General features: G+C 44.7%; 1 long non-coding RNA gene across 3 annotated transcripts; it reads left to right on the forward strand.

Annotated features, from left to right (window-relative positions):
* The first annotated feature begins 2,831 nt into the window (after positions 1 to 2,831).
* Positions 2,832 to 16,648, forward strand: LOC120093826 (uncharacterized). 3 transcript variants are annotated; one of them, XR_015624936.1, is made up of 3 exons: positions 2,842 to 3,099; positions 6,129 to 6,259; positions 16,553 to 16,648. It is a non-coding gene; the product is annotated as an uncharacterized LOC120093826 (long non-coding RNA). The 3 variants fall into 3 exon arrangements; XR_015624938.1 differs by lacking the exon at positions 16,553 to 16,648 and adding an exon at positions 13,624 to 15,402 and having other exon boundaries at positions 2,856 to 3,099; XR_015624937.1 differs by lacking the exon at positions 6,129 to 6,259 and having other exon boundaries at positions 2,832 to 3,099.

The raw sequence follows: 16,648 nt of genomic DNA on the forward strand, positions 1-16,648 counted from the left end.
AGGGTTCTGGAAGGGCCTCCCGACTACAGTAGGGGACGGGAACTCAGATTCACCTGCGGAGATATGACCCTGTTCTCCCAGTGGGCCAACGCAGGCTCGGGGTTGGGTCAGGAGCAGACATCACGTGACACTGGGTTGAAGGTGCCCTCTAGCAGGCAGAGTGAGAGTGGTTCAGAATGAAGAGTAAACTGGCCATTGATTTTTTTTTTTTTTCCCACTGAAGCCTGGCTGTCTGGGCATCTGGAATTTTCCCGATGAAATCTGCAACAAACTGCAGGAACAAAGTTTGAAAGGCAGAGACACCGCCCAACCCCCGGGATGGCACAGAAAGGAGCTGGTCTGACTGAGGCTACTGTAGATCTCATGTGAAGTATGGAGGCGGGGTGGGGGCAATCTTCAGTTAGTGACTCTCTTAGTGTCACCTTCCAGCCCGGTTTCAGGGCTGGAGCATGGGTGGAGGGTTGCCGGTAGTCCTTCTATTTAGAGTCAGGACAGAAAGCTCTTCTGTGGCCCAGAAATCTTTGAAACTGTAATTGGAACTCTCACAGCTGGTGGGCACTGTGAATTGTAATTTGAAAGGAATCAACCACAAAAGCACTTTCTTTCAGTTGCTAGCTGGGGGGACTACCCCAGGACTTGCCCATTATTCTCCCGAGAACTTGAGTGGGGTTGTGATGTTATGCAAATTGTGGTACTTTTCCCCCTAAGTTCTTGAGGGCTCAGGTGTGTATACACGTGAAGGCTGCATGGGCTCAGCCCTGACCTCGAGCCTTGGAAAACTTGGAAAGAGGTATACCTATGCTGCCAGCTCTGTTCAAAGCCAAGCTCGAAGGCCAACCTGTCTTTAGAGATGTGAACTCTTTCTCTCCTCTTTTTTTAAACCACAGAGCCCCAATTGGAAGTAGCCTGCTAGGGTTCAGGAAGAGGCTTCAGATGGTGCCTGGGGCATTGCTAATTTTGGACAAACGCCCACAGTTGAGAAAGGAACCTTGCTGTGAGTGGCAGGTCTCTTAGTTCTGTACCTTGGGAAGGGATGGGAGAGGCCTCTGCATGGCGGGTGGGGTGATTGAGTGGCAACATTGGACTGAGTAGAGTTCTGTGACTGTTCTCCCACCAGCTTAGGTGGGGACCTAGGACATATCAGGCCTACACCTTCCCTACCCTATTGTCGCTCCATAATGTCACTGTAATGTGTATGGTGCTGATGAGGACCAACGAGGGTAGCTCTCCCAGAAGAGGAAATGTCCTAAGTGATAGCTGAGACCTGACTGACAATGTGGGATCTGAGGGTTTGCTGAAAGCGAGTTTTGAGGTGTATTTATTTATTTATTTATTATTTATTTATTTATTTATTTATTATACACACTGTAGCTGTCTTCAGACACACCAGCAGAGGGCATCAGATCCCATTAGAGATGGTTGTGAGCCACCATGTGGTTGCTGGGATTTGAACTCAAGACTTCTTGGAAGAGCAGTCAGTGCTCTTAACCACCGAGCCATACCTCCAGCCCTCAGTTGAGTTATAATCAGGGGTCAGGCTTTGTCATAATCTCTAGTGGACGGGAGAAGCCTGAGAGACCCCTTCAAATGTATACTCAGAGGAAGAATAAGGATTACCGTCAGGTGACACAGCAGTAACTTCTCGTTAACAGCTGACCTATGAGTGACAGCTTGCTGGGCAGGTAAGACCTACTATGCATTGTAGTTTATAACATAGAAAAATGAAGAAAATTGTAAGCGTTTTTATTGGGGACACTGGTGCTGCTACAACAAAATTCTTTCCCAGCAATTTCAAAGAACTAAAGAAAGCTCACAAAAAAGGACGTTCAGTTCCCAAGGAGAGCCAGGTTCCAAAGTAACTACAGTGAACATTAGGCCTGGTAGTAATGGCGGCTAGGAACCTCCACACAGGACCATGGTAGCTGCAATGAGGGTGAGTTGAGGAAGAGCTACCATTGTATATCATACAAGCTCAAGGGCCTGAGACATACAAAGCACAAACGGATCAATAACCAGGTCTTTCTTTCTCCTGACCAGGGCAGGAGCCATTTACGGTGAGTCTGGGGAAAGAAGTCTTGAACACCAAAATACCCCTACCGTTTTACAAGTCTTAGTCAACCAAGTCTCAAAGAATAGAGAGTGGAAGAGGTTGGTCCAAAACCAGACAGCGCTCATTCAGTGATCGTACATTTTGGAATGTAAGGGTGGTTGGAATGGACTGTTTCTATATGGGGAACTAAAGCCAGGGTTCAAGAAACCTGTGGGAACGATCGTACAACATTAGAAGTTCCTTGGTTTAGTAGAGAAAAAGACTCTACACACCCAAAGGATTGTGTATTGACCATCATTGGTTTAACTGTCTCCTGACGGGGGCTGGAGGATGCTCTTCAAGACGTTAAGAGGCAGACTGTGGGTGTGCGTTGAGGGGGATGTAACTCCGTGGGAAGGCTGTGCAAGCATGAGGACCCGGGTTCAGGTCCCAGCGCCTACATAAAACCTGGGAGGCTGGAGCTTCTATCACTAACTTCAGCAGTGCTAGGGGAGGGATGGAGACAGGTGGATTCTGGGGGCTGGCTGCCAGCCAGTCTAGATGAAACAGTAAGTTCTAGGTTCAGTTGGAGTCTGTTTCAAAAAATAAGGAGGAAAAGCCAGGTGGTGGTGGCACACACCTTTAATCCTAGCACTTGGGAGGTGGAGGCAGGTGGACCTCTGTGTTCGAGGTCAGCCTGGTCTGCAGAGCGAGTTCCAGGTCGGCCAGGGCTACACAGAGATCCTGTCTCCAAACAAAGAAACAAAAACGAAGAGGAAATCGATAAAGGAAGCCACCTCCTAGTGACCTCTGTTCTCTATGTGTTGATACACACATTTATACATACTTCACACACGCACGCACACACACACACACACACACACACACACACACACACACACACACACACACAATGTGAGGGGAGGGCACAGCAACGCACTTGGACAGCTCAGGAGAGGCTGGTTGTCGCGCAGGAATGAAGTAGAAATGCAGCCATGAGGCAGCGCGAAGGATTGAAGAGATGCTGGTGGGCCGGACGTCACGTGATTAGGCAGGCTGGTGATTGACAGGTAAGCAGTGCTTGCTGTATAGCCCCAGACCCCTTTGACTCACTAGCCATAAAGTCACCCTAGCCTAAGGTGACAGAAAAAGCGAAAGCAACACCAGGGAAGGTGGAAGAGATCTGGGTTTTAGGAATGCGTCCTGGACTTGGCTGCAACACAATGGAGCAATTCCTGGATATGACTCATCCCTGGATCCGGAGCCCTATACCGAGTGCCAATCCTGACATTCAAGGCCACCCCTGCCCCCCTCCCAAGGGAAGTACAGGCTTTAGGCAGAAAAGGCACGTCTTCGGGGAAGAGACTCCGTGGACTCAGGAGTCATTGGCATTGGTTAAGAGTTTGATGACCCTTAGCAAACACTGGTGCCCTGGAGTTCGCTGGCCAGACGGGGGATTTTTTGGAGGTCAGCTGGCGCATCCTATGTTGTTTCTGTCTTGCTGTGTTACTCATGCACTCAAGCGACTCTTCTATTTTGGCCTCCCGAGTATTATGGTCCCCACTATGGCTTGATTTACCATGCCAGGCTGGGACTTAAAATGGGCACAGGAGGGATATGAACATCCTGTGTTCATTTCCTCCTCGTTCTCACTCTTCTGAGTCAAAGAACTCTCAAGCTCTCTTCTTTGTGTGTGTTATTTTATAATGCTGGAGATTAAACCCAGAACCTTATAAATGCTAAGTAAACACTACCAGAGAGCGGTGATACTCAGCTTTTTCACCACGCTGTTACACCGTTCACGTCCCCTGGAGTGAACCCATACCTCTCAGTGCCTTTGTCTTACCAGCTCTAAACATTCCTTGTGTTTCCCTCCTGTATCAAGTGAGCAAACAGCAAGCCTCAGTGGCTTACAAGGGCTATTTATTTACTGCTCACATGAAACCCGCATCGCAACATCAGATCTCATTACAGATGGTTGTGAGCCACCGTGTGGTTGCTGGGAATTGAATTCAGGACCTCTGGAAGAGAGCAGTCAGTGCTCTTAACACTGAACCATCTCTCCAGCCCATTATTCCACCTTTCTTTACCCCCTTTCTTCTACCATTTCAACCTCCTAGCACTAGACAAGAGAGAAAAAAGGATAGAGAAGGAAGGAAAGAGATTCCTGAATGAAGTCAGGGGTCGGAAAGGGGGTAAAGGCATGGTGGGACTACTTCCTGCTGATTACGGGCATCAAGTTTGATCTTTGCCACCAGGATATTTAATGTCTTCTTGTCGTTTCTTCTTCGTGTGAGCACTTAACAAACTGCTACCAACGGCAATCAACAACCCATCCCAGCGCTCAGGGACCTAGCATTTCTATACCCTCTGAAAAGTCTGCAGAAGGCCAAACATCACACAATTGCAGAAACCCTCTGCGGCTGACAAAACCACACCTCTGCTGGAGCACGAGGCCAATCATAGTCAGCCGCTGTGGAAAATCTGAAGCAGCCCCACATCCCTATACCTGGGATCAAAATGAAAGCACGTTCTTATATTTCCGTGGCCTTAAAAGAAGAAACCTGTACTGGCTAGTTTTGTGTGTCAACTTGACACAAGCTGGAGTTATCACAGAGAAAGGAGCCTCCATTGAGGAAACGCCTTCATGAGACCCAGCTGTAAGGCATTTTCTCAACTAGTGATCAAGGGTGGGAGGGCCCAGCCCATTGTGGGTGGTGCCATCCCTGGGCTGGTGGTCTTGGATTCTATAAGAAAGCAAGCTGAGCAAGTCAGGGGAAGCAAGCCAGTAAGTAACGGCCCTCCATGGCCTCTGCATCAGCTCCTGCTTCCTGACCTGCTTGAGTTCCAGTCCTGACTTCCTTTGGTGATGAACAGCAGTGTGGAAGTGTAAGCTGAATAGACCCTTTCCTCCCAAACTTGCTTCTTGGTCATGATGTTTGCTCAGGAATAGAAACCCTGACTAAGACAAAACCCAAAACTCTAAAAATTTTCATGAGAGTCCCATAACCAATCGGCAGGAGGATAAAGAGAGAACATTCATGAGTAAGCACAGTGTAGCTGTGGGTCAGGCTGTGCGTGTAGGTTAGGCTTAGGAGGTAAACACATCATGACTACCTAAAGCAAATCCCAGATCCTGCTTAAATGCAAAAGGAGCCGAGAGAAAAGGCATTGGCTGAGCAACAGTATATATAGTCCACCCAGAGCTGGCGGCTCAAGTGTTTCTTTCTGACTCTTTTTGTTTGCTGACTGGGAAAGACTTAACTCTCTAGGGGATTGTCTCAATGGTGGGATTTTGAGGAGAGTATATTTTTAGGTCAAACAGGACAGATATTGTCTTTCACTCTTTCCTAGTTACTTTTCTATTGCAGTAAGGATACAATGATAAGGCGACTGATAGAAGTAAGAGTTTATTGGGCCTTACAGTTTCTGAGGGTGAGTCCGTTATCATCATGGCAAGAAGCATGGCCCCAGGCAAGCGGTCATGATGCTGGAACAGTTGCTGAATGCTTACATGTAACCCACAAGTGAAATGGAAACCCAAGGGTTGGTTATGTTGGATGGTGATTTGCTGGGGCACACACGTGAAGGAGTGTTTCTCTTACTGAAAGGAAAGGGAGTAGACACAGGTGAAAGACGAAGACAAACTTGTGAAGGAAGATTTCACTGAAGCAGACACAGGAGAGAGGATGTTCTGCTAAAGCAAATGTGTGAAAGGGATCGTGATGAAGGATTTTTTTTTTTTTTTTTTTTTTTGCTAACAACACACATGTGCTGGTCCCCCTTACATTGTATAGTTGAGCTGCATCCGTCAGAACTCCAAGGACTGGGGCTGATTGGATGCAAGTGCTGAGGCAAGAGAATGTGGAGGACCCATGATGTTTGGAGGCATGTGGAGGACACGAGATGTATAAATAGAACTCTACAGAATGACAACAGAGACAGAGCTTGACTTGCTGGTACAGCTAGCTGTACAGTGCTTGTGGGTCTTCACTGATCATTGGTTCCCTGAGAGAGGCACAGCTGAACTTCCGGTGTTTCTGCTGGCTTCTCCTGCTGACTGGAGGAGCTGAGGCTGAGGCCTTGCTGTCTCTGCTAGGTCATGTCACCACTGTTGTTAGCCCAACTCCACCGAACTGGACCGCTGGTGTATATGCGAAGCATTGAGAATGGATTGAGCTGCCACTGCCTGCTGACCTGTGAACTGAAAGCTGATTCCAGACAACACAGGTGGGAGCTGCTCCAAAGAACCTTTCTAAACAGGGCCACTCCCCCCACCCCCCAGATCCTTTCTTTTCCATTACGTCTCGTGGGTGCTGGGCTACGGGGGAAGTTAAAGCATTTAAGAACCATCATTAAAAGTAAGGTTTAAAAAATTAAGTTTACACACAAGTAGAAAGTTGAGAGAGAGAAAGCTAACTTGGAATGGCATCGGATTTTGAGATCTCAAAGCCGATCTCTGGTGACACACCCCTTTCAACAAGGCAATGCTTCCAAATCCTTCCCAAACAGCTCCATCAACTGTAGCATATATTCAAGTACATGGGCAGATGGGGTCCATTCTCATTCAAGCGATCACACCATCCAAGGATTCCACAGAAACTATTTGCTTTGATTAAATCCTTCCTGTTCAAACTGGCCACGCATGGGTCTATAGTCTACCTGAACCCTGGATTTTACAGTTGTTAAGACAGAGAGGCCCTGAGGCCCTGAGAAACTATGGCATAAGGGATTATTTGAGGGGATGTGGGTAGTGTCAGACCTTGTGTGTGAGTTGGGAATGATCCTCGTAGTCTTTGTAAAGCCCTATGTTTACTCTTCAGCAGTGTAAGACAACAATTCAGGATGAGCAGTAACATGGTAGACAGATGTTCGACTTCTCAGCACATGAATTGGCTACATGAATTCGATAACTACTGCTGTGGTTTGTAACTTGGATTGTGTGAAATAAATATGAAATATAGAATGTGGGTTATGAAAATGACTTAAGGGTAGCAGAATTGCCCAGTGCACCAAAGTCCTGGATTCAATCCCTACTACCGTAACAGTAACAAACAGACAAAGCAGAGTTTCTGTTCCTTTGTCTATGTACTGTCTCTCTGAGGAAAAATCACCAAGCAGTTATAGGTACTGAATATGGCTGATACATTTAAAAAGGCCAGTTCCAACAATACAGCCCTCTTATTGCAAAACCCCTGAAAATGCCAATTAACATTTCAATAATTATTTCTCTTTATGTGCGTAACCAGCTTGAGAGACACAAAGTGAAGAGGAAGTTGAAACTAATAGAGTAAACTAGAATGAGATCTGGAACATTCTTGACACCAGGATTTTAAAATCTGGGGTTTTAAGGATGTATAGGAGGTGAAATGTAAGGATGTGACCAGAAGTTGGAAAAAAGATGTCCACATCTAATAAGTACTGGAAAGATGAGGAAAAAGAAGTTGATTTCCAGAAAAGAAAAAATGAATAATTTGGGGAGCTGAAGAGATAACTTATTGGTTAAGAGCATTTGTTGCTTTTCCGGAGGACTCAGATTTAATCTCTAGCACCTATAAGGTAGCTATCTATACAATCATCTATAACTATAATCAGAGGATATCTAATTCCCTCTCCTAGCCTCTGCAAGCAATGAATGCATACGACATCTGTTAATGCAGGTAAAGCACCCACACAAATAAAATGAATAAGAAAACAAAAGATTTTGTGATGACTCACCAGATGAAAATCAAATTTCACTTAAAAATGCAAGCATGATGTACACCTAAATGGGTATGGGGTTTCAATACAAGTGAACTGGGTAGTTTGGAATGGAGTTTTAGGTTAGTAACCCAGAGCTATCTGTCAGGAACAAATGATAATCTGTTCTGGAACTGACTTTGACCTCTCCAGGTTCCTTTAGATGAAGATTAGCCAGTGCTTTGAAGTCAGAAGATTGCATCACGTTTGAGACTAGCCAGGCCAGTCATAGCCACAGAGCAAAAGTCTGTTACAAACAGCAGCAACAACAACAAAAACCTAAGGCACACATTCTCTCTCTCTCTCTCTCTCTCTCTCTCACACACACACACATACACACAGACACACACACACACACCCCAAAGCAAAACAAATAAAATAACAAAACAATCTAAATGTATTTCTTTTTTAAGTTCCGGAAGACTTTAAAAATTCACTGGACAAGATAGTGCAGGAGTTTGATCCCCCAGCACTTGAAAAAGAGAGGCAAGTAGGTCTCTTTGAGTTCCAAGCCAGTGTAGCTTACAAAGTGACCCCCCACCCCAATCCCCGGCCAGCTGAGACTACATAGTAAGACCTTACAACACCTCCTTTAAAATATGCAAATTAAAGCTGAGCTTGGTAGTGTCTGCCTGTAATCCCAGCACTTGGGAGGCTGAGACAGGACAATCACCACTAATTTGAGGCCAGCCTGGGCTACATAGAGGATTTCCAGGATAACTTCAGCTACAAGAGTGAGCGGTCTCAACAAAGAAACAAAATAGACAAAAACTAACCCAACAAAAAACAATGTATCCTAGGCTGGACTTAACATTTCTGATCCTCCTGCCTTAACCTTTCAAGTACTGGGGTCTCTTTCTTAAGTGATAGAAACTGTAATTCTGAGTGTGTGTTTTAATCCCTCTTAATTTTAACATTTCTTTTTCTTGTCTGTATGCGTACAAGCAGAGCTCAAGGGACAACTTGTTGAGAAAAAAATCCTAACCACAGGTCACTCAGGTGCTAGGCCTCAAATGCCTTTACACACTTTCTTGGTAGTTCTTTTGTTTTTTGCTTTTTGAGACAGGATCCCATGTAGCCCATGCTACCCTTGAACTTACTCTGCCCCTCCTGCCTGTGTCTCCCAGTGCTAGCCAGGTTTACTGTCCTGCGCTAGCACATCTGGCTCCCGCTCCTTCTCTCTACCACCATGTTTGTCTTTCGGAACACCTTTCTTGAGTGGTTCTAATGTTGACAGATGAAAATTCTTATTTGTTTTGTACAGCGCATTATTTAGAAACTCATATAGCACAACCAAATCAAGTCTGTGTCTCTTTCTGTTTCTCAGTATGTTTATTGTATAACCTTTTTTTTTTTTTTTCTGGTGAGAAAATTGATCTCGGCTCCTGTTCTCCACCAATCTGGAGGACTGAACCCCGGGTTTCATAAATGCTAAGCAAGTGCCTTTCAAATACTTTTAGCAATGTTCTTTCATTTCCTTAAAAATATTAGGCAGACATTTTATTTCCAGTTCCATCAAGGATTATTGTGAACACAAAGGAGCTATCATTCCAAAGTCTTTTAAATTGAACCAAAGACACACCATCCAAGTAAAAAACACTCGAGAGGCCCGGCACGGCGGCACACACTAGGGCAGCAGAGGCATGTGGATCTCTGTGAGTTTGAGGCTAGCCTTGTTTACACGGTGAGTTCTAGGACAGCCAGGTCTACATAAAGAGACTGTGTCTCAAAACAAAAACCAAATAAAAACTATGACATGAAGAATTCTCTCTGGAATATTATTACTCTTTTTGTTTTTTGAAACCACTTTCAATGTTGGATGTGTAGGTCAGATTTTAGACTTTTTAAATTTTAGGGTTTTTTTTTTCAAATTAACTAATTAAAAAAAAATCTATTCTTCTCTCATACGATACACCCCCACTTCAGCCTCCCTTCCCTCCACTCCTCCTAGTTCCTACCCAGCACCCCCTCTTCCAAATCCACTGCTTCTCCATTTCCTTTTAGAAAAGGGCAGGCCTCCCAGGGATATCAACCTGACATGGAATACAACAGCATAGAAAGGCATAGAAGACTGCCTCACATCCAGGCAGGGCGAGGCAACCCAGCAGGAGGAAAAAGCCCTCACAAGCAGGCAAAAGAGTCAGAGACGCCCCCACTCCCATTGTTAGCAGTCCAACACAAACTCCAAGCGAAGACTTTAAAAATACTTTTATTTAACCAACACAATTTAAAAACGACATTGTGGTCAGACTTACAGGCTCTTGTTTCAACGGTTACTATAAGATTTTAGAAATTAGACAGGGTGCGTTGAAGTGAGCATATAAATATAGATCAATGGAAGGGACGGGAGCCCATAAATAGAGCACATGCATGTGGCCAGCTGACTTTCAACAGAAGTGCAAAGGCGACTCAAGGTAAAAGGATGGTCTTTCAAAAACTGGTGCCGAGATGTACTCAGAATAGGCAAAGTCACAGAGTCACGAAGTCCTTCAGTGAAAAGGGAATGGGAGATGGTTGGCTAACGGACGGCATAAAAACGTCCATTTCAACCATGCGTCAGTGTGCAGTTGGGTGACATTATGTGCCTATGTATGTGACTGTCACCGCTATCCATTTCTAGAAGGTTTTCGTCATGCCAAATGAAAATGTAGTGCTATGCAAATTTTACTATTCTTTTTTGAGTCAAGGTCCTGTTATGTATCCCAGGGTGGTCTTAAACTTGCCTCAGTCTCCTAAGTGCCAAAGTACAGGTGTGCCGCTATACTCGTATGGAAGTTTTTTTAAGGGTACTGGTGAGAGGGCTCAACGGGTGCCCTGGTTTTTATTGTAAACTAGACACAGCCTACAGTCACAGGGAAAGAGGGACCCTCAGCTAAAGAAGTGCCCAGATTAGACTGGCCTGTGCCTATAGCTGTGAGAGACTGTTTTCATTGGTAATGGATACGGGAGGGTGCGGTCCACTATGAGCGACACCATCCCTAGGCTGTATAAGAAAGCTTGCTGAGCATGGGCCACTGAGGAACCAGTGAGCAGGAATCCTCCATGGTTTCTGCTTCAGTTTCCGGGCTGACTTTCCTCAGAGACTGATTGTGTCCCAGACGTAGTAAACCTTTTCCTTCTCCAAGTTGCTTTTGGTGAAGGTGTTTATCACACCAACAGAAAGAAAACTAGAACAACGGGATAAGATGCTCGCTGCCAAGTCTGAAAGCCTGAGTTTGATCTCTGGGATCCATACAGTGAAAGAGAACTGACTGACTCCTGCAAGGTTTTTCCTGACCTCTATACCCAGTTATGGCATGTGCATGGCCCTACCCCTTAAATAGTTCAGTGGTAGAGTTCTTGCCTAATATGTATGAGGCCCTGGGATTGATTCCTTATATATTTGGTTGTGAGCCTAGCCTTTAACGGCTGAGCCATCTCTCCAGCCCGGATTGATTCCTAACACACACACACACACACACACACACACACACACACACACACACACAATATAACTTTTTTTTTTTTTTTTTTTGGTGATTCGAGGATTGAGCCCAGGATCTCACACACATCAGGCAAACATTCTACCACTGAGATGTACCTCCAATCCCTGAAAAAAAAATGTCTCTGAGCAACCAGATACCCCTGAGGAAAAACATTCTTGACACTAAAACTAGAAATGAAATTTATTCATGGACCTACAAAAGTAAAACTGTAGAACTGGACGTGGTGGTATACACCTTTGATCTCAGCACTTGGGATGCAGGGGTAGGGGGCAGATCTCTGCTCTCTGGGAGTCCAAGGATAGCCTAGTCTACATGGTGAATTCTAGGACAGTCAGGGTTATGTAGAGAAACCCCGTCTCAAAATCAACAACAACAACAACAACAACAACAACACAAACAAAAAACAAACAAACAAAAAACCAAACCAAACAAAAAAAACAAAACAAAAAAAAAAACCAAACTAAGTGAAACCTATCAAACAAAAACCTGTTGGGAGTGAAGCTGAGTGGTAGAGACCTTATGAAACATATAAAGCCCCAGCACTGGGCAGGTAGATATCTGAGGAAGGCAGGAAGGACAGGATCCAAGAGTATAAAACACGGAGAAAATTTTTTTGGGACAGACCCCTACTATGTAGCCTTGGCTGGCCTAGAACTCATTATATGGATCAGGTTGGCTTCAAACTCACAGAGATCTTCCTGTCTTTGCCTCTAGAGTGGTCGGGTTAAACTTGTGTGCTGTTGGGGATTGATTCTAATGCTTTGATTTGATCGGGAATCTGCATGTCCAAATGCCGAAGGTCCTTGTCCCCAGTTGGTTTCTGATCGATTAATAAAGATGCCAGTAGCCAATGGCTGGGCAAAGGGAGCTGGGGCAGGATTTTTAGATTTGCTCAGGCTAGACCAAGGGAGAGAAGAGGAGAGACAGAGAATCACCATGGGGCAGAGAAGCTGCAGAAGAGAAAGCCAACCAGCTATGTGAGAATTCGGGTAAGTTGGCCACTTTCCTGATTGGGCCTGAGGTAGCAGGGGCAGGTTTAGGAACGTTCAACCTTTGAGGAAGCCAAGGCATTTTAAAATTAACTGGCTGAGTGCCTACGTGTGTGCTTGTGTGTGTGCGTGTTCATGGTGTGTGTGTGTGTGTGTGTGTGTGTGTGTGTGTGTGTGTGTGTGTTCCACTATTAAATCCAGATAGCTCCTGGAATGGTGCTTGTGATCCACTGGGCGCCAAAGTGGTATAGCTGAACTCACTGCTACAGTGTGCCACGAAGCCTAGAAAAATTTTGTGACTATGACATAGGCAAAGATTCCTTAGGAAGGATCCAAAGAATATTAGCAATAATACTAATAATAATAATTCTATAATAATGAAAACTTAAGCCAAGTGGGGTCGCATAAAGCAATATTCCTACGCTGGGATGAGGCAAAACTGCAGGTTCAAGGGCAGTGTGAGACATATACCGGAACAGAGTTCACACACACATATACATACACACACGCACACTACACACACACTCCACAGTAGGATGTTGTGGTACACACCTTTAATTCCACTATTACAGGTGGATGTCTGTGAGTCTGAGACTAGACTGGTCTATTTGGTCTATGTACTAAGTTCCAGGTCAGTCAGGGCTACATACTGAGATGTCTAAAATAAAATCCACAAGATTATTATGAATAGGTGAGGCAAGAAATTATAGGTTTATTTCCTGGGTTTTAAAAATTATTTGGGGGCCAGGGATGGCAGCACATGCCTTTAATCCCAGTGCTTGGGAGGCAGAGGCAAATGGATCTCTTTGAGTTTGAAGCTGTTCTGGTTTACACAGTGTGTCTCAGGATACCTAGGTCTATGTAGAAAGACCTTGTCTCAAAAACCCCAAATGAATAAAAATTATTTATGATTTCTTTTTCTCCTCTTTTTTTCCCTCCTACATCTCTCTCAGTTCTTTCCACCACCAACCCCCTAATCTCAGGTCCACGTAGTCCAGGTTGGCCAGGATTTCATACATGTGATCTTCCTGCCTCATTCTCCAGGGGTGCAGGATCGCGGCTTGCACCGCCATGAATAACTTCCGCTGGTGTCTCTACTGTCTCTGTGACTTTGAGGAGACTTACTAACCTTTTTGTTAAATGAAAGATAATAACAGTGATTCTCTCAATGACCACTGAATGAATTAATACACACAATAAACTTAGAATGGCACATAGAGTGCCTGGTATAATTGCTGTTGTTTGTTTCTTCTTAACCCAAGCAGTTTTTTCTCAAGCTTTGGCAAGATCTGGTGAGAAAGTCTCTCTCTGTGAAATAGTAACCATTGGCTGTCCTGACTAGTTTTGGTAGGAACTATATATTACCCTTTGTGTTCCTCAGGTCCCCATAGAAGATGCCTTGGACAAGTGGTCCACCATGGAAGGGACACGTCCTAGTTGCTCAGGATTCTGACGTAAATCCAAGCTGAGTATGAACTTATAACCTGAAGCATCAAGCCATCCTTGGTTCTACCTGTCCCAGTAAGGTGCTGCAGAAGTAGGGCAGCATCACCAAACTGCCACACAAGAAAACTAAAAATTTAACACAGATACAGTTGAAAAGACTTAAGAGTGAAAGAAACCCCAAAACCAAATTCAAGCGAAAGCCATATATATATATATATCCTGAGGATTTACCCATGTACCATGTAGAGCTTCTAAAAATAAAAATCATGGTTACTAGAATGCAGGCAGGATGGACAGCAAGTTAAACACAGTTAAAGAGAGAATTACTGCTTTGGAAGTCAGAATTGGGAAAACTATCCAGAATGCAAAATGTTTCCAGGTATAGCTTAGTGGTGGAGTGCTTGCTAAACATGCACAAAGTCTTGGGAGAGAGAGAGGGAGAAAAGAAGAAGGAGAAGAAGGAGGAGGAGGAGGAGGAAGAGGAGGAGGAGGAGGAGGAGGAGGAGGAAGAAAAGACTTTAAAAAACTTTTGAGTCGGGGTTGGGGATTTAGCTCAGTGGTAGAGTGCTTGCCTAACAAGCACAAGGCCCTGGGTTTGGTCCCCAGCTCCGAAAAAAAGAAAAAAAAAACTTTTGAGTCAAATAACTATAAGATTAGGATTGTATGTTGGCTCAGCTATCATTCAAACAATGAAGGTAAAAAGTCAGACATGAAGGTATACATCTGTAAACATGGTGATATAGATCTGTAAGCCTATTGCTGAGGCTGAGACAGGAGGATTATAAGTTTAAAGCCAGCCTGGGACGCATGGTAAGACTCCGTGTCATAGTCAGTATTCAACTGCTGTGAAGAGAAACCATGACCAAGGCAACTCTTATAAAAGCAGAAAGCATTTAATTGGGGTTGGCTCACAGTTTCAGAGGTTCAGTCAATTTTCATCATGGCAGCAGGTGGGCAGTCATGGTGCTAGACAAGTGGCTGAGAGTTCTACATCCAGATCCGAAGGCAGTAGGAAGAAAGAGACTCTGGCCTTGGGATGGGATCTTGAAACCTCAAAGCTCACCCTCAGTGAGACAGTCCCTGGAATAAGACCTTCTAATTCTTTCAAATAGTGGCACTCCCTGGTGACCAAGTATTCAAATCTATGAGCTTATTGGGGGCCATTCTCATTCAAACCACCACACTTAACTGTCTCTGTCTCAAAAAACTTAACCAGGCTAGAGGGGTGGCTCAGCAAATAACTGCGTCTTGCTCTTATAGAGGGCTTGAGTTTGGGGTGGCTTGTAACCCTCTTCTGGTGTCTCACAAGCAAAAGCCCCAACACAAACACACAGATATGCATAATTAAGAAAATAAATCTTGGGGGTTGGGGATTTAGCTCAGTGGTAGAGCACTTGCCTAGCAAGCGCAAGGCCCTGGGTTCAGTCCCCAGCTCTGAAAAAAAGAATTAAAAAAAAAATAAAAGAAAATAAATCTTGAAATTTCAAACCGAAGGCAAAACAAGGTCTTTTAATGAAAGACCAAGCACTAGTTACATGACAGATACAGGAAATTTCTAAGAGACTTTCAAGAAGATATTTAAGACCCAGAGAGCTTAAGAGTGAGGAGCAAGAAAGAACAGCTATTGAGGAAATTGGACAAAACAAGATGGAGGCTAAAGGAGCACTCACTGTTTGATCATGGGAGCAATAACAAAAATGGCTAATTTTTAAGTAAAAAAAAAAGGGGCGGGGGGTTGGGGATTTAGCTCAGTGGTAGAGCGCTTGCCTAGGAAGCGCAAGGCCCTGGGTTCGGTCCCCAGCTCCCCCCCAAAAAAAAAAAAAGGGCAAAACCCTATAGAATAAAAGGATCAATTGGAGCGTACTATAAATTGTTTTTGTTATATGAGAAAGTATGCTAATTAGTTCAATGTTTATTGACTGTACAATTTAAGTGTAGTTGTGAATCTGATATGAAAGGCCGCATAACTTCCAAAACAATGAGAGGAAGGAAAGGGAGACAAAGAAAGCTTGATCAATTGAATGGGAGGTGGAAACGTAAAAGGAAGTCACACAGAGAAAGGACAGCACAAAACGAATGATAGAGATTAATTAAGATGATCCCTCAACCGACGTATGGATAAAGAAAATGCGGTACATCTACACAATGGAATACTACTCAGCTGTGAAAAAGGAAGACATTGTGAATCTTACAGGCAAATGGATGGAACTTGAGAATATTATCCTGAGCAAGGTAACCCAGACCAAAAAGGACATGCATGGTACAGATTCACATATTAGCCATAAAATATGGGATACCTACGCTACACTCCAGACCTAAAGAAGCTAAACAAGAAGGAAGGTCCAAGTGAGGATGCTTGAATCTCACTTAGAAGGAGGAATAACAACATAGTCATACAGGGGTAGATGGAGGAAGGGAACTGGGTGGGAGAGGGATTGGGAAGGGCTATGGGGGGGATTCAGGATCAGGTGTGGGGAGGGACAGTAAAGATGGCCAGAGCCAGGAGAATGAATGGACATCTGCAACTTGTGGGAGTGGGGAGATGGGGACTTGACAGAGACCTGGGATATGGGAGGTGCCCAAGAATCAATGGTGGTGACCTAAGCTGGGACTCACAGCCTTGGGGATACAGAATCTGAAGAGGACACTTCCTGCAGCCAGGCAGGAACCCCAGTGGAGCACTAGGGACATCAACCCACCCGTAAAACTTTCGACCTAAAATTTATCCTGTCTACAAGAAATGTAGGAATGAGAGACGGAGCAGAGACCGAGGGAATGGCCAACCAATAGCTGGCCCAACTAGAGACCCATTCCAGGGGCAAGCACCAATCCCTGACACTATTAATATACTCTTATGCTTGCAGACAGGAGCCTAGCATGGCTGTTCTATCAGAGGCTCCACCCAGCAGCTGACTCAGCGGGATGCAGACACCCACAGTCAAGAAAGGACAGAGCTCCGG

The sequence above is a fragment of the Rattus norvegicus genome, chromosome 7 (assembly GCF_021556685.1).
Source record: "Rattus norvegicus strain SHRSP/BbbUtx chromosome 7, alternate assembly SHRSP_T2T, whole genome shotgun sequence".
Lineage (NCBI taxonomy): Eukaryota > Metazoa > Chordata > Mammalia > Rodentia > Muridae > Rattus > Rattus norvegicus.